The sequence below is a fragment of the Anolis carolinensis genome, unplaced genomic scaffold (genome assembly GCF_035594765.1).
Source record: "Anolis carolinensis isolate JA03-04 unplaced genomic scaffold, rAnoCar3.1.pri scaffold_7, whole genome shotgun sequence".
In the NCBI taxonomy this organism is placed as follows: Eukaryota; Metazoa; Chordata; class Lepidosauria; order Squamata; family Dactyloidae; genus Anolis; species Anolis carolinensis.
Genome location: NW_026943818.1, coordinates 18,949,826 through 18,968,043, shown reverse-complemented (window position 1 = coordinate 18,968,043; position 18,218 = coordinate 18,949,826). Strand labels below are relative to the sequence as shown.

The window sequence follows — 18,218 nt, the reverse complement described above, 5'->3', positions numbered from 1 at the left end:
TCCAACGCATTTTTGTAGTCAATGTTTTCAATACATCATGATATTTTGCTGCTAAATTCATAAATACAGTAATTACTACATAGCATTACTGCGTATTGAACTACTTTTTCTGTCAAATTTGTTGTATAACATGATGTTTTGGTGCTTAATTTGGAAATTCATAACGTAATTTGATGTTTAAAAGGCTTTTTCTTAATCCCTCCTTATTATCCAAAACCCACCATTATTCAAATTTGTGCATATTGGGAATGCATGCCAAGTTTGGTCCAGATCCATCATTGTTTGCGTCAAAACTGCACAATTCTATTCCTTGTGTCATCCCATGAAAGACTTGATGGAGACTCTAAAGAATTGTCTCTTTGGTCAGTTCAGACTTTTGGGAACAGAGATCCCAAACATCTGGCAGCACCGGGTTGAGGAAAGCTGTCCTTTCTGTTGCAGTCCATTTGTATGCGTGCCTATTGAGGGGTAGAGATCATGGATGGGGGAAAAATCCATTCTCATTTGAGTTCATTTGCACCTCCAAAACCCACAAGTGAACCGAAATGCAATTACCCGTCAGTATTTGCACTTCTTCCGATTGTGCAGGGCAGCTTGGAGAATGCAGACCGAAATGCATTCACAGACACATCGGCGGGGAACATGCACACAAAATTCCCTTAAGTGGTGCCAAAAATGGCTCATATATTAGATGAAATGATGTAGAGTGCGTTGTAGGAGATATGTACATTCTGTTGGAGATTTGTTTAAAATCTCATCTCAGATGGTTGGCCATAGCCCAACTCTTATAATCAGGTACATAATGTTCTAACTGTTGTATATCTATTCACACTGGTGAAAGCCAGTGTGATGCCTTGGCTGTTGAACTACCACTTTGGAGACCAAGATTTGAGCCATCACTCAGCCATGGAAACCCATTGGGTTTTTATTTATTTATCGTGTCAGAAGTGAATTGAGAATACAGATATAATGTATAGAAAAACCACAAAGTTAGAACTTGGCATTATACTAAATTTCCTTTGACCAGAAGCTGACCACTTGGAGTGCCTTTGGTGTCGCTGTAAGAAAGTTCTCCATTGTGCATGTGGCAAGGCTCGGGCTGCTTTGTAGTAAGTGATCTGTGGTTTGCTCTTCTCCGCTCTCGCATGTCGTGGACTCCACTTTGTAGCCCCATTTCTTAAGGTTGGCTCTGCATCTCGTGGTGCCAGAGCACAGTCTGTTTAACACCTTCCAAGTTGTCCAGTCTTCTGTGTACCTAGGAAGGCGTTTCTAATCTGGTATCAGCCACTGATTGAGGTTCTGGGATTTAACCTGCCACTTTTGGACTCTTGCTTGCTGAGGTGTTCCTGCAAGTATCTCTGTAGACCTGTCAGCAATTTTTGATACCGTAAATCATCGCCTCCTCCTGAAAAAAAAATGTATAATACAGTAGAGTCTCACTTATTCAAGCTAAACAGGCCGGCAGAACCTTGTATAAGTGACTATCTTGGATAATAAGGAGGGATTAAGGAAAAGCCTATTAAACATCCTCAGTGACTGGCACAACCTGGGGATTACAACCAGATCACAACCAGACACAGTGACTGGCACAACCTGGGGATCACAACCAGACCCTTGGACTTGGCTACTCTGCTGCTGAATACGCATGCCCAGTGTGGAATACATCTCACCACGTTGTAAACAGTGGATGTGGCTCTTAATGGGACATGCCGCATTATCACAGAATGTCTACGCCAGGGGTCCCCAAACTATGGCCCGGGGGCCGTATGCGGCCCTCCAAGGCCATTTACCTGGCCCCCGCCCTCAGTTTTAGACTTAGGCTCGCCCAAAGTCTGAAATGACTTGAAGGCACAACAACAACAACAATCCTACTTGATGATCTCATTGGTCAGAAGCAGACCCACACTTCCCACTGAAATCCCAATAAGTTTACAGTATGTTGGTTAAAATTATTTTTATTTTTAAATATTGTATTGTTCTTTCATTTACCAATATTGTAAATGAAATATTCTAAATGAATGATATGGTAATAATATAATATATTGTGTATACATATAATATTGATAATAATATTATAATGTAATACAATATAATATTTATTTATTTATTACAGTATTTCTACTCCACCCTTCTCACCCAATAGGGGACTCAGTGTGGCTAATAATAATAATAATAATACAATATAATAATATTGTATAATATAATAATATTAATTATATATTATATATTAAATGTAATATTACCAATAATATTACGGTATAATGGTATAGTACAGTATAGTAATATATAATGCTAATATTGTGCTATGCTAATAATATAATATATTGTATGTACATACAACTTGTAAGCCGCTCTGAGTCCCTTTCGGGGTGAGAGAGGGTGGGGTATAAATGTAGTAAATAAATAAATAAGTAATTGTTGCTGGGTTGTTGTTTTTTTGCACTACAAATAAGATATGTGCTTTGAATGCGATTTCCTGCTTCTTAGCGGGGGGTTGGACTAGATGGCCCATGAGGTCTCTTCCAACTCTACTATTCTATGATTCTATGATTCTATGAGCATAGGAATTTGTTCGTTTTTTTTTTCAAGTGATAGTTCGGTCCCTCAACAATCTGAGGGACCATGAATCGGCCCTCCACTTAAAAAGTTTGAGGAACCACCTTGGGAAAGCCTATGCTAAAAGGCAACATTGAGATGGGGGAAAGAAAATAAGCAAACACAGCCAGGCTAATTTAGTAGGGAGGGAAAAAAACCCACTGTTCCAATTAAATCCAAACTAAAGGGATCAAATTTACTGATAATTTCTAATTTGACAATTTCTTATTAGAATCTCTCTTTGAAACCCTCTTGTGGAAGCATGGGGCCCCATTTCCATAAAACTTGCGCTAAGTGTCCATTAAAAATCCTTCTCATAAATTAATTCCTTATCTGCCTGCAAAATAAAAACTTTAAAGCACAAGATGGCTTGGGAGGAAACGGAATGGGATGATGGGAATTTTAATATTTTTGTCTCAGCCACCACTTAAGCCCATTCTGATCAGAGCAGCTTAAACCACAGAAAACCGAACTCATTAAATCTGTCACCAGTTTTAGGATACCCCAGAACAAGGAATTCTGGGAATGGTTTTGGATTGGATCCAAAGTCCCATCATCTACCCATGGAGCCTTTGTATTTAGGCCCATGTCCTAAGTCAACTGCAGGTTTCATGTTGTTTGATGAGATCTAAACCTGCTCAGCATCTTATCTAAGATATTGAGACCATCCACACTGCAGAATTATAGCAGTTTAACACCAGTTTACCTGCCATGGCTCCATCCTTTGGAATCCTGAGATTTTCAATTTGTTGCGGAATTGCAAATCTTTGACAGAGAAGCTGGAGGTTGAATATAGATGCATACTGGACGACCTAGAGATTTCAAGAGAGAAATTATTGATCAAATCCCCAAATACCGTATATACTCGAGTATATGCCGAGTTTTTCAGCCTCCCTTGGCATATACTTGAGTGAGGGTCCTGGTCGGCTTATATTTGGGTTAGCTTATACTCGAGTATACAGTAGAGTCTCACTTATCCAACACTCGCATATCCAACATTCTGGATTATCCAACGCATTTTTGTAATCAATCTTTTCAATACATCATGATATTTTGGTGCTAAATTTGTAAATACAGTAATTACTACATAGCATTACTGCGTATTGAACTACTTTTTCTGTCAAATTTGTTGTATAACATGATGTTTTGGTGCTTAATTTTAAAATCATAACCCAATTTGATGTTTAATAGGCTTTTCCTTAATCCCTCCTTATTATCCAACATATTCACTTATCCAATGTTCTGCTGGCCTGTTTATGTTGGATAAGTGAGACTACTGTTTATGGTGAATTTATTTTTTCTCTATTATTATTGGTATTATTATATTTAATTTTTTACTTCATTTATTATTATTACATTTATTATTTTACTCCATTATTATTGTTACAATTACATTTATTTTATTCTATTTTTATTATTATTAATACATTTATTATTTCACTCTGATATTATTGTTATTACATTTATTATTTTACTGTTTTTGTTATTATTATTATTACATTTATTATTCTACTGTATTATTATTAAAAGGCCTCATAAGCCCATTTACATTGAAGAAGATGAAAGTAATGGTGTAATCAGAGTTGGACAGTCCTATCTTAAATTACAGTTTTATGTATGTAAATTTTCAAAAACATGTAACCTATCGATGCCTCAATTAATGTAATTTTATTGGTATCTAATGAAATTTACCACTCTCGGCTTATACTTGAGTCAATGTTTTCCCAGTTTTTTTGTAATAAAATTAGGTGCCCCGGCTTATATTCAGGTCGGCTTATACTCGAGTATATGCGATAATCAAACCTACAGAAGTAAAACTCACAAACATGGAGGGCGGATTGAATTGTAAAGAATGTGAAGCTCCTCATAACAGCAAATGAATTTGAAATTAAGCCTATTCCACATGCAAAATAACAGTGTAAACTGAGTAACAGAGACTTGAATGGAAATGTATTTTGTACAGCTCGCCCTGCTATAATGAGTTGAACCGTTAATAACATCTAATGGGCCGTGAAGTCAGTCTCCAAACTTGCGACGAAACTGTCCACTGTAAGTTCCTTCAAATACGTCACTTTCCAAAGCCAAGGTTACTAAATATGCTTTCCTCTAATGAAGCACAGGACACATGCCTCAAAGTCTATGTGCTCAATCGCAATGCTAGAAGTTCAAAAAATGTCCTGTCATGGTCAGGCTATACAAGGGAGAAGCAGTTATGAGTAAGTCATACTAGTATTATTATTTATCGTGCCCCAAGCGAATTGAGAATACAGTAATAATGTATAGAAAAACCACAACGTTTAAAACTTGGCATTATACTAAATTTCCATTGACCAGAAGCTGGCCAATTCAAGTGCCTCTGGTGTCACTGTAGAAAGGTCCTCCATTGAGCATGTGGCAGGGCTCAGACCGCATCAGTGATCTGTGGTTTGCTCTTCTCCGCACTTACATGTTGTAGCCCCATTTCCTAAGATTGGCTTTGCATATTGTGGTGCCAGAGCTCAGTCTGTTCAGCACCTTCCAAGTTGCTCCGTCTTCTGCGTGTCCAAGAGGGAGTTTCTCATCCTGTATCAGTCACTGATTGAGGTTCTGGGTTTTAACCTGCCATTTTTGGACTCTCGCTTGCTGAGGTGTTCCTGCGGGCATCTCTGTAGATCTTAGGAAGCTGTTTCTTGATTTAAGTCATTGGCTTGCTGGCTGATATCCGCACAGAGGATGGGCCGGAGATGTCAATGCTTTGATCCTATCATTACAGACTGCTACTTCGCAACGGATGTCAGGTAGTGCGATATCAGATAGTGAGTATAATTTCTCCAGTGGTATAGGGCGTAGACATCCTGTGATAATATGGCATGTCTCATTAAGGGCCACATCCATTGTTTTAACATGGTGAGATGTATTTCACACTGGGCATGCGTACTCAGCAGCAGAGTAGCCAAGCACAAGGTCAGATGTCTTCACTGTGTCTGGTTGTGATCCCCAGGTTGTGCCAGTCTGCTTTCATATATTATTTCTAGCACCCACTTTTTCTTGATAGATTTTTTTTCCCGTGTCAGGAGCGACTTGAGAAACTGCAAGTCGCTTCTGGTGTGAGAGAATTGGCCGTCTGCAAGGACGTTGCCCAGGGGAAGCCCGGGTGTTTTGTTGTTTTATCATCCTTGTGGGAGGCTTCTCTCATGTCCCTGCATGGAGCTGGAGCTGATAGAGGGAGCTCATCCGCGCTCTCCCCTGGTGGGATTCGAACCTGGCAGCTTTCAGATCAGCAACCCAACCTTCAAGTCACAAGGCTTTAATTCACTACGCCATTGGGGGCTCCTTCTTGATAGTCAAACAGTCCTTCTTGTAAGTCAGAGCACAGTCCAGAGTGACTCCCAGGTATTTTGTTGTGCTGCAATGCTCCAGTGGGATTCCTTCCCAGGTCATCCTCAGAGCTCGGGATGCTTGTCTGTTCTTAAGATGAAAAGCACATGTTTGCGTTTTAGATGGTTTTCGGATCAGCTGGTTTTCCCTGTAATAGGCAGTAAGAGCACCTAAAGCTTCAGAGAGCTTCTGTTCAACCATTTCAAAGCTCCCTGCTTGAGTAGTGATGGCATGATCATCAGCATAGATGAAACTCTCTGTCCCTTCTGGCAGTGGCTGATGATTTGTGCAAATGTTAAACATTGATGGAGCAAGCACGTTATAAAGTTTTACTGACTTCAGTAATAATCAAGACAAACAGATTTGCAGACAAACACAGGACTTGGCTCTACTCAAAAGGGTGTCAAGCTGCATTAATTCTACAACACTTTTTTGGCAGAGAAGGCTATATACTTTATACGAACTACAGTGCCCATGATTCCATAACATTGAATGTGATAGTCAAAGTGGGACTGAATTGCATTAATTCTATTATTATTATTATTATTATTATTATTATTATTATTAATAATAATAATAATAATAAAATTTGCCCTCTCTCTGGTTTACAGACACAAAACAAAAAGGCCTCATTATAACTATAATTCTATTCTGAATGTTATTAGGTTCCTTTCACTGGGATATTTTAATCTAAGGATTTTATCTTATATTGCTGCTATAGTCCCCCCACCTTTGAAGTTGACTGAATTGCATTGGTGGTTGTTTGATATTATTACTATTGATATTATTACTGTTGTTAAAATCTTTGTTTTAACTTGTTTTATCATCTTCTTGTGTTTTAAACTGTTAATGTATTTGCGCTGTTACTTTTGTAACATTGTGAGCCGCCCCGAGTCCCCACGGGGAGATGGTGGCGGGGTATAAATAAAGTTTTATTATTTTATTTATTATTACTCTACTCAGAACTGAACTGAACAGAACTGATGCAATCAGTAATGCATACACACACTTGTGTCTGGACACTCCCCAGTTCCAGCCACTCTGGATGATGCAATCGGTATGCAATACAGGCAAGACACAAATTTCATTTAAACACTACCAATACACAAATACACACATTAACACAAGAAGCATGAAGACGTTGACGATAGTGGCAAAAGTCCCAATGGAGGATACAGAGGAGAAAGTCGAAAGAAAAGTGGAAAAGTTTGTACATAAAATACGTATTTAAAGCATATGTATTTTGTCAACAAAAATGACTTTATATCCATCTTTCCCTGCACATGTACGCCTCTAGTTGTGTCGGCATTAACTTTTCCACCACATCTCCACAATGATCCCCCCCCCCACTGCAAAAGAAAACCCCACATTTGGAATAAGGAGGTTGGCTCCTTCTCCCCCCCCCCCTCATATTTAAGTGTAACAAAAAGATTAAATTGTTTACGAGCGACAAGCTCCGTCTGGCGGGATGAGCTGCGAGAGACAAAGCCGGGCATTCCAATTCTCCAGCGTACTTTCGCAGAGCTGTTCCCAGCCCTGCCACTAATTCTTTTATCTGGCCTCAACACTCAAGGCATTATGCGCCTTCATATGAAAAAATATATATATATATATATATAGAAAAAGCTTCTGACTGAAGCAGGCAAAATTACTGTTCTCTCCGCTGTACCTCTGATAACAATCTCTTGAATACTGATGAATTCTCCCCCCCTTTTTTTACACGCACCCCCCCCTACCTCATCGTAGCGCAAAGCGACCAACACAGGTTGGTCTTTAACCCTTTATCTTTTGCAAGCAGAAAGACATGAGAAACATCTTACTCAGTCGGAGGAAGGGAAACGAGAGGGGGGAGAGAACCCGAGCAAAAAAAAAAAAAAATAGCATAGAGAAGAATTACTGTTATCTTCTAAGCAGAAGAGGAACAGCAGCGATAAGGAAAGCCGGAAGAATTAAAAGGAACGCAACATCCCAGCTGTAAATTCACACGCACAGCCAAGCTTCTATTTGTCTGTCACCAGGGCCCATAATTTTCCGAGGTTGTTTTGATAGACTTATTGTGAAGACTGCATAGGAAAGTCATCAGCATTTGTTGCCTGCGAGCGTTATTGTCGGGGGCGAACCGCATGGTTATAGACTGGAGGAAGATAATGGTTGGAGTATAAAAGAGATAAAGTCCGAACCTCTTCTCATTAAGGACTATCTCCGGCTCTGCAGACTCCACAGTATTGAATGACTGGTGGAGACAGACTGGGCATAAATTAAAGTGCGTTGGGGGTGAGGTTGGGGGGCGGAGGGGAAGAGAGAGAGAAAGCCAACCCCGAAAAGGAGTAGCATTGTGCAGTTAGAAGGAGGGGGGCCCGTTCTAATTCCATGGCATCACCTCAAGTCCTATTTATTCCCAAGATTGAGAATTAATACAAAGAGCGGGCATTCTGGAGTGGACAGCAGAGGCTCCGTATCGATTGTTTCACAGATACATCTATCAGGAAGCGGGGCTGGATTCTCAGGCCCCTTTGGCCTCCATCTTTTTTTGTTTTCTGGGGAATGCAATATCAGTTGCTGAAATAATGTGGATTTCTAAAATTAAATAAAATAGTGGCCTGCGTCTCTCATTGCAATTACGAACCCATAACACAGAGTTCCAGATTTGTAACTGTGCCATATTAAGATGCCCTATGTGTTGACCATCCTTGTACTATTGCTAGGATCATAAATATATCCCCCAAAGGTAAAAGTAAAGTTTTCCCCTTGACATTAAGTCTAGTCGAGTCCGACTCTGGGGGGTAATGCTCATCTCAATTTCTAAAGAGACTGGCATGACTGTATGGAGCATCATTACCTTCCTGCCAAAGCAGTACCTATTGATCTACCCTCATTTGCATGTTTTCGAACTGCTAGGTTGGCAGAGCTGGGGCTAACAATGGGAGCTTACCCCGTCTCGCAGATTCGAACCACCAACCTACTGGTTAGCAAGTTCTGCAGCTTAGTCGTTTAACCCACTGTGCCATCGCGGCCTCTAAATATCACCCAAATCTCACCTTCAATTTTGGGAAACTGGAATGAAGCATGTTAAAATGAAGGATTGTCTGCAGCTATCCTTTCTCAAAGCTTTTCAGAGTTGCTCCAATTTCCGGAGAGAAGGCAGACACAGTTGCCCAACCCTATGATACCTAGGTCCAGAAGCCAATGGAAGTCCCATTGTCCATCTCAACTGCCACTGCCCTGGCCTTGAAGAGAGAGAAGATGATGCAGGCACAGCTCCATCATGCCTGGGCCTAGAAGCAGAGGGAAGTCCATCACTCCACCCTAACTGCCACTGCCTTGGCCTCAAAGGGAGAGAAGAATAAGCACAACTCTATCACACCTAGTTCCTGAAGCTGATGAAAAGCCCTACCTCCATCCCAACTGCTATGGCCTTGGCCTCCAAGAGAGAGAAGAAGATGCAGGCACAGCTCCATCATGCCTGGATCCAGAAGCAGATGAATGGTCCTTACTCTACCCCAGTGGTTCCCAACCTTTGGGCCTCCAGGTATTTTGGACTTCAACTCCCAGAAACCCCATCCAGCTTACCAGCTGTTAGGAACTGTGGGAGTTGAAGTCCAAAACACTTGGAGACCCAAAAGTTGGGAACCACTGCTCTACCCCAACTGCCACTGCTCTGGCTCAAAGAGAGAGGAGAAGAGGCCATCACCACTCCATCATGCGGAGGAGCAAGTAAACATATTAACAATCTGTTCTCCCTCCTTTTTATGTCACAGGTCAGGATGGTGTTTTTCTTGTTCTTTTTCTTGTTATGGACCAAATGCAGTGATGCTGCTTTACAAGGAAATGGTGGTGATGGTGGTGATGATGCCAGCAGAACAGCCTTACTACACGGGTTATCCAGAAAGTAGATTACGTTTTGGAATTTAAAATGAACAAGGTATAGAAGAAAACATTTACCATATGCAGTTGAAAGTCACACCCGAATACCACTTCTCAACACAGTCGCCATTCAAATCTAGGCACTTATCATGGTGATGAATGGGCTTGGCAACTCCTTCCCCACAAAACTCTGCCGCTTGCGTCCTCAACGCAGTGTTTTGGCGACAATGCGCAGCTGCAGGAAGGGGTGACCGGCTGGTTGAGGACACAAGCGGCAGAGTTTTGTGGGGAAGGAGTTGCCAAGCTCATTCATCGCTATGATAAGTGCCTAGATTTGAATGGCGATTATGTTGAGAAGTGGTATTTGGGTATGACTTTCAACTGCATATGGTAAATGTTTTCTCCTATACTTTGTTCATTTTTAATTCCAAAACGTAATCTACTTTCTGGATAACGCTCGTATATACAGGACTGTCTTCCCTGCCATTCTGCTCCTCCGTCCCTTGGATGTGGCACTGAGCTCAGAAATCCGCCTGGAGGAAAGGGAGGGACGCTGGCTCATTCAAATTTCAAAAAACAAAGGTCATAGTGGAGATGTGATGTCAGATGTACACATTTCTATGGAGCTGAGTTGTTCTGAAATAAGAGATATCCATTATAGGCTGCCCTTGGGGACAAGAGCAGGCCGTTATCAGCCCAGCCACCTGCTTTCGGTTTTGTCATGGTTTCCCACAGAGCGCCTTCAACACCCCGGGAACGCTGGAGGGAGGGCGACTCGGCAGCCATGTTGCAAGTTCGACAACGAAGGCCCCCCGATGTCGGACAAAAGACGGCCCTCTCCGGCTGATTCTGAGTCTTTCCCGGATGCCCGAAGCAAACATTCTCCACGCAATGCATTCAGCGCATGACCTTACAGATGCGGAGATGACTCGGACATCTCCTCCAGGAAAGCGTCCGCATCGGCTTAAACTGTGTTTTTTATTTTAAAGGCCAAAAAGGAACTGCTTATCTCTGCTCCCCAGTCTCTGCGCGTTCTGTCACTCTTGACACAGCCCGAATCCGGAGCGTCACTCAAGTCCGTCTTCACTGCTGGCTCCGCCCACCCTTTTATCCTGAATGTATTTCGAACTTTGAAAATAGAATTGGTTTCTGGTGGAAATTGCCGAGTTGGAAACCACTGGAAGATGCAGAGGAAACGTGAAGTTCTATGTATCTATCCCAAAATGTACCTCGTGTAAACATATGGGGGAAAAGGATCCAAACATGAAAATATGCGAAACGGCAGAAATCCATTCTGTTTTCGTTCTGTTCTTGGGAAGGTGCTGGGAGATTAGTAGGGGGACCGTTTAGATTCGTAATCCAGGATCTGGGGTTTTGTTTCCATTTCGGGAAGAATATTCCTGAAAACAGAAGGAGGGAAGCACCCAAAATTTGAACCGAAAACAACGAATTTCTGCCGTTTCGCACACCCCTAGAAAATCTCTTGTTACAAGAAAGGGGTTTCTTATTACTTTTTTTTTTCATCCACACTGAACAAGTATAGCCAGCTTGATCTGACTTTAACTGGACTCCTTTTTAACTATAGGTTCAATTTAATGAAATCGTATCCTAAGATTCTGTGACTCTTCCATCTTGAGTAGAAACAGAGGGTATCTATTAGAGATGTGCACGAATCCCGTTTACTTCGGTACCTCCAGCACATCTGGTACCTTCGGGATCATGAAACAGGAAGGGCTCTCCCAGTACGACAACCTGCCCGCAACAAAAGCAAGCAGAAGCTGATCTCGGCTCTCCTCTGCTTTTCAACATCACAGTTTAATATTTTTATTAATCCTTATCAAACAAGAATCCTCTAGCTTTCTCTGACAAATCGTGTTGGACTCTTGCCGAACTACAATCAGAGGCATCCAATGTTCTGCTGATTTTAGACTAGATTGATTTGAAAGAAACCGACATTGTTGAAAACTCCTCCTGAAGGGGCAACAGAAAAAAATAAAAATAATTTGAATCCTTTTTATTTCTAGAGAGTAAGAATAGAGAGGAAAGATATCTCTGTAAGAAGATGTTGGTGAGCGGCAAATGTAGACTGGCAAACCCTCTCCAGCACTGTCCATTTTCTCTCGCGTCCGTCTCATCCCGTTTGTAATGAAAAGGGGAAACGAGTTAATCATGCTAATATGTTTCAGATTAAGGGACAAGGAGCCCCCTGTTTAAGCGTCAAAGGTTGAGCTCCTGAAAGAGTTGGTGGTAGGAGCGGGGACAGAAGCTATGATAACGGTTAATTTTAGGTGCTCTTCCTGGCATCTATCCACTCCTGCGTTCATTGCCTCGGCAGCACTGCTAATGAGCGACTTGGTATTCAGACGGGTTCCTCCGTGTTACTTAGCCGTCTGATCTCTCCTAATGGAAAAGCTGATTGCCATCAGGAAGTTGTGGGGAAATATTTAAAAAGACGCAAAAGAGGGCAGGAAAGGAGTGGAATGAGAACCAAGCCGCGGAAGAACTTTTTAGGGGGTCACAAATGCTACTGCTCCGAGCACGGAGGTCAAATAGATTTGGGCTGTTAGCAAGCTCCAGACCTGAAGTGCCACTTTCCTTTATAGATTGGCTGACATTTCAGTGAGTTTCAATCTGACTGAGGCGTGGATTGTAATGCTGGTTTAGTTGATGTTTCCGTGTTCGGCATTCTGGACTAGACTTTGTCCAGTGGGATTCATCCCTTCTCCAAAGGTCTCTAAAGTTTAGGACTGTGATGGAAAAAAATGAGGCCTTGTCAGAAAACACCCCCCTCCCCAAAAAAAGGGTCCTAACCACATTTTGGACAGGTTTCTTGTTCAGATGGTGACAGAATCTTAACACATCTGCATTTTAGATGGGATCAGCTGGTTTTCCTTGTAATAGGCAGTAAGAGCACCTAAAGCTTCAGAGAGCTTCTGTTCAACTGTTTCAAAGCTCCCTGCTTAAGCGGTGATAGCACAAACGTCAGCATAGATGAAACTCTCTGTTCCTTCTGGCAGTGGTTGATCATTTGTGGATTACGGAAACTACATGATTTATTAGATTTTGCTTGTGTAGTTTTTCTATACATTATAAGTGTATTTTCTGACACGATAAATAAAAATCTCCAAAAACAGAGCTAAGGAAAGCAACCTGAGATCCAAGGGATCAAGCCATGGTTTGGCCCGATTTGGAAGATGTCACTTCTTTGTCCAAGGATAAGACAGGGCAATACGGCCAAAATATTGCAGGCGAAGCCCAACCTTCATCTCAGCTCATCTGTGAAAACAGCTGGAGCAAAATTACATCTGGTTTTCCACCTAGGGAGAACCCCGGCATCAGAGGGTGCTTAGGCTTTTGCCAAATCTTCATGCATGATGTATATATTTGAGCTGGCTTTGGCATTTAAATCCAACTTGATTGCAAAGATCAGTCGGGATGAATAGCAGCAGGGGTTGTGCAAGGCTCACGTTTCCTTCTTTGCTTCACCTGCTAATGCTGTTTCTTTCTCCTCCTACCCCCTTCTTGCTGTTTAATTTAGTGAAAAGATTGTTCAGGAGGGAAAAGTAATTGTTACCATTTTCTCTTTGCGGGAGCACGTAGTCCGGAATGATGCCGCTGAAGAGGACTTTCTTTCTCCTATATAACTCTTGAAAAATTTTATGACCAGGCCTGGTAAAGTAAGACTCCTCTTTCGACAGACCAGAATCTGAACTAAATTGGAGCCATGATCTCATACACTCTTAATTAGTGTTGTGCACGGATTTCGTTTTTCTTTGTTACATCCAGTCTTTCGTTACTTTCATTACCTTTGGCAGCACATAACAGGAAGCTCCCTCCCTGTACAAAAATCAGCTTGACACAAAAGCAAGCAGGAGCCGATCCCAGTTCCTCACCTGCTTTTCGTGAGCAGCCTCCTTGCCTTGGAAAGAGTGTGTGTGTGGCATGCAGGCCCAGAAAGCGAGCACCTGCCTGCAGCAGAGTGCTTCCTCTGGAATAAGAGAACTTGCCTCCTTGCCTTGGAAAGTGCGTGTGACATGCAGGCCCAGAAGTGTGCCTGCCTGCCTGTAGCCAAGTGCCTCCTCTGGAGTAAACTTGCCTCCTTGCCTTGGAAAGAGTGTGTGTGTGTGGCATGCAGGCCCAGAAAGCGAGCACCTGCCTGCAGCAGAGCACCTCCTCTGGAGTAAGAGAACTAGCCTCCTTGCCTTGGAAAGTGCGTGTGACATGCAGGCCCAGAAAGTGTGCCTGTCTGCCTGTAGCCGAGTGCCTCCTCTAGAGTAAATTTGCCTCTTTGCCTTGGAAAGTGTGTGTGGTGTGCAGGCCCAGAAAGCCTGCCTGCAGCCAAGTGCCTCCTTTAGAGTAAGAAACAGGTTCGAGACTTCCTTAAAGCACATGCCTGCCTGCAGCTGAGCGCCTCTCCTCTAGAGTAGCGCTTAAAGGCCTAAAATGAACGGAAGGGGAGCCTGGGAAGCCCCCCCCCCCATAATGGGCTGATAGAAAATGAATCTTTTGCCACCCAAAGCAAAAACAGATATCTGTCCTCCCGATTTTGAGAGTCTGTCAAAAAACAAATCGGGGGCCCAATGAAAGCCGGGACACGAAATAAGTCAAGGTTTACCTGGATTGCACAAGACTACTCTTAATATGGTTTGTCATAGTTGTCAAGTTTCCACTGTAGAGCCCTATTTGTTTGTGCGGAAGGCAGCAGATAAAGAGGGAGATCACAGTAGAAGTGGATTGATTCAGTCAAGGAAGCCATGGCTGTCTGGAGTTTGCAAGATCTTCGCACAGCAATGGATGAGCAGGTCTCTTGGAGTCATCGCATATTTTCATAGAGTTTCCACCAGTTGAAGCTGAGGTGATGGCAAATAACAACAACAAAGGGTTGGAGATAACACAAGAACACAGCACAGGTAACGCCAGCTTGCAAAATCTCCTAAACAAATCGTAGTAGCTCCATCACCAGATTGTCAATTGAACGGCAGTCCAAGTTTGTCTTTGTTCTGGGACAAGAGGGCTGCTGTTGTGGGTGTTGGTCTGCCTATGGGAGTGTGCGTATCTTCCCTCCTGGGCAGCCTCAATTGCTCTCATCTGCTTAATCCGTTGGGTGTGAAAAATCTCACCCATGTTTGCCAGGTTTTCCTTTACAGCTGTTAATGAACGAGACAGGCAAGTGTCTGCTTTCCTCCCAGACATGTGCAGAAGAAAGCTTTCTCCCCCTAGACCTCCCCTTAGGCTGCTACCCACACCCCATGTACACACTAAACTGAAACACCTTGATTTCTTTGCTACATTCTCTCTTAAAATGGCAACAGGAAGTAATATGTTGCTGTCTGTCCCCATTTTGAGGAATTTAGGAGTGCTTGAATGTTTATATTTTTGTATGCTTTCATTGGTTGGGAAGCTTTTTGTATTGTTTGGGGGCAAAAACATTCTGAAAATCGCACTGATTTTATTTTTTACATTAGGGGAATCTTGGTTGAGACCTCAGTAGATGGGGCTTTTCATGAGCAGCCTCCTTGCCTTGGAGAGTGCATGTGTGGTGTGCAGACTGCCTGCAGCCGAGCGCCTCCTCTAGAGTTAGAAACAGAACTTGCCTCCTTGCTTTAGAGAGTGTGTATGTGACGTGCAGCCTGCCTGCAGCTGAGCGCCTCCTCTAGAATAAGAAACAGAACTTGCCTCCTTGCTTTAGAGAGTGCGTATGTGATGTGCAGCCTGCCTGCAGCTGAGAGCTTCCTCTAGAATCAGAAACAGAACTTGCCTCCTTGCCTTGGACAGTGTGTATGTGGCATGCAGCCTGCCTGCAGCTGAGCGCCTCCTCTAGAATCAGAAACAGAACTTGCCTCCTTGCCTTGGACAGTGTGTATGTGGCATGCAGCCTGCCTGCAGCTGAGCGCCTCCTCTAGAATCAGAAACAGAACTTGCCTCCTTGCCTTGGACAGTGTGTATGTGGCATGCAGCCTGCCTGCAGCTGAGCGCCTCCTCTAGAATCAGAAACAGAACTTGCCTCCTTGCCTTGGACAGTGTGTATGTGGCATGCAGCCTGCCTGCAGCTGAGCGCCTCCTCTAGAATAAGAAATAGAACTTGCCTCCTTGCCTTGGAGAGTGTGTATGTGGCATGCAGCCTGCCTGCAGCCGAGCACCTCCTCTAGAGTAAGAAACAGAACTTGCCTCTTTGCCTTGGAGATGCATATGTGACTCCCTTGCCTTGCCTTGCCTTGCCTTGCTTTGCGTGTTGATGGATCAGTGCCATTCCCAGCCTTTCCCTTGTTTTGACATAGCCTTGAGTGTTGGAGGAAGGTTTACTGGTGATGTTAAATAATATAGTTGATAACTTCAGGGCTGTCGGCTGAAGGACCTGCAGACTTTTGAAAACCAAGCGGCGGAGGCAGTTGGAAAAAGGGGGAAATTACAGGCTACACAAAAGCTGGGAAAGTAAAAAAAATAAATAAAAAGACGAAGAAAAAGAAAAAAAAGTGAATGCTCCATAAAAGAAAGTGGGCAACTATTATGGAGCAAAAACAGCCAAATAAGAGAGAAATACAGCTTTGCCCGTAATGGCAGTTTACAAGGGAACATTGTATTGCAACATAACGGTGGCGCTATAATTTGCTCTAACAACTCCAATTATGCCTTTTATTGATTTGGCAACACATTTAATAGGAGTAGCCACACCTCTTGTGTTACAAATCATTAAAGGTGTTGAACAGTGTAATTTTAAAATTGTCCTCCTCCTACAGATGTCAGTATGACAGCGTAATTTCCCCTCCCGATTTCTGCCATGTAAACACACCGCGCCAGAGCAATTTCCCCTTTACAAAGCCAAGATTGTGGCTCGCTGCCGGGTTTATTTTATTTATATATTTGGGGCTGGGGGGGTGGGGATGCGCCCATGTGCGAGGAGCAACATCCATTTAATATTTCTTTGAACCCCTGAGTCTCTCCCCCTAATTGCAAGGCCTTCCTCGTCCCCCCTGCATATCTTTTTCCTTCTTAAGAAAAATTGTCAAAAAACAACCGTCTTCCCCATCCACTTTAATTGCGTCTTCAATATGCACTTACGGCGGAAGATTTGTCTTCTCATTATTTTTGAAGAAATACAGGTGGTTCCTCCCCGAACAGGTTTCCTTTGAGCTGCCTTTTCTTCTCTCAAATGAGAATTTTGGGAACGGGCGGGAAGAGAAATAACCCACTGTGCCGGGATTTTTTAGGTAACTGTATTTATCTTGGAGAAGGGATCTTGCAAGTTTGTGCAGTTTGGGGAATCCAGGTGGAAGGTTTTCCCTCCCAGTTATTGTTCAAAGGGATAAGAAAAGGGTCTTTTTTCTTTTTATGTGTATCAAATGCATACATTGTGTGAGGGGTTCAGCAAAGAGGCTAAATGCCTCTTCAAAATGGGCCCATGGGAGAGACACCGTCTTCACCAGGATTTAATGGGAATCTTTTAAAAGCCTTGCATGAAAGGTCTAGATGTGGAGGTCCTGCTTCCTACCTCCCCAAAATATTGGAAAGACAAGGATGTGGCTCTGTCACATGTCATGACAACCAATCTCCCTATTCTTCCCAGAATCTTAATAATAATAATAATAATAATAATAATAATAATAATAATAATAATAATAATAATAATAATTCTGCCCTGGCAGAATATGTAAAGCAAAGTGAAGAACCTGCTTTGATTGAAGTCAAAAATCAGAAACTCCTCAAAGCACAGCAGACAAAAAACCAGTACAAGAAAGCCGCACTACAAACTAGAGCTGACAGCTGGCACAACAAAACATTGCATGGAAAGTTCCTTGACAAAATTGAAGGAAAAGCTGATAAGGAGAAGACCTGGCTCTGGCTCACAAATGGGACCCTGAAGAAGGAGACAGAAGGCCTGATCCTTGCAGCCCAGGAGCAAGACATCAGGACAAAGGCAATTCAGGCCAAGATCGAAAAATCAGCTGATGACCCAAAATGCAGACTGTGCAAGGAAACCGAAGAAACCATTGATCATATCCTCAGCTGCTGTAAGAAAATCGCACAGACAGACTACAAACAGAGGCACAACTATGTGGCCCAAATGATTCATTGGAACTTATGCCTCAAGTACCACCTCCCAGCAGCAAAGAACTGGTGGGATCACAAACCTGCAAAAGTATTGGAGAATGAACATGCAAAGATACTGTGGGACTTCCGAATCCAGACTGACAAAGTTCTGGAACACAACACACCGGACATCACAGTTGTGGAAAAGAAAAAGGTTTGGATCATTGATGTTGCCATCCCAGGTGACAGTCGCATTGACGAAAAACAACAGGAAAAACTCAGCCGCTATTAGGACCTCAAGATTGAACTTCAAAGACTCTGGCAGAAACCAGTGCAAGTGGTCCCGGTGGTGATGGGCACACTGGGTGCCGTGC

The 18,218-nt window shown here is 42.8% G+C and overlaps 2 long non-coding RNA genes across 3 annotated transcripts in view; one reads left to right on the top strand and one right to left on the bottom strand.

The window, feature by feature from the left end:
- Window positions 1–18,218, top strand: part of LOC134293051 (uncharacterized) — a 295,247-nt gene that overhangs the window by 113,922 nt on the left and 163,107 nt on the right. The gene's annotated exons all lie outside the window — the stretch shown is intronic.
- On the bottom strand, window positions 901–9,054 carry LOC103280593 (uncharacterized). 2 transcript variants are annotated; one of them, XR_010000242.1, is made up of 3 exons: window positions 7,773–9,054; window positions 3,302–3,407; window positions 901–1,405 (listed from the first exon to the last, which is right to left on the bottom strand). It is a non-coding gene; the product is annotated as an uncharacterized LOC103280593 (long non-coding RNA). The 2 variants fall into 2 exon arrangements; XR_507421.3 differs by lacking the exon at window positions 7,773–9,054 and adding an exon at window positions 7,397–7,724.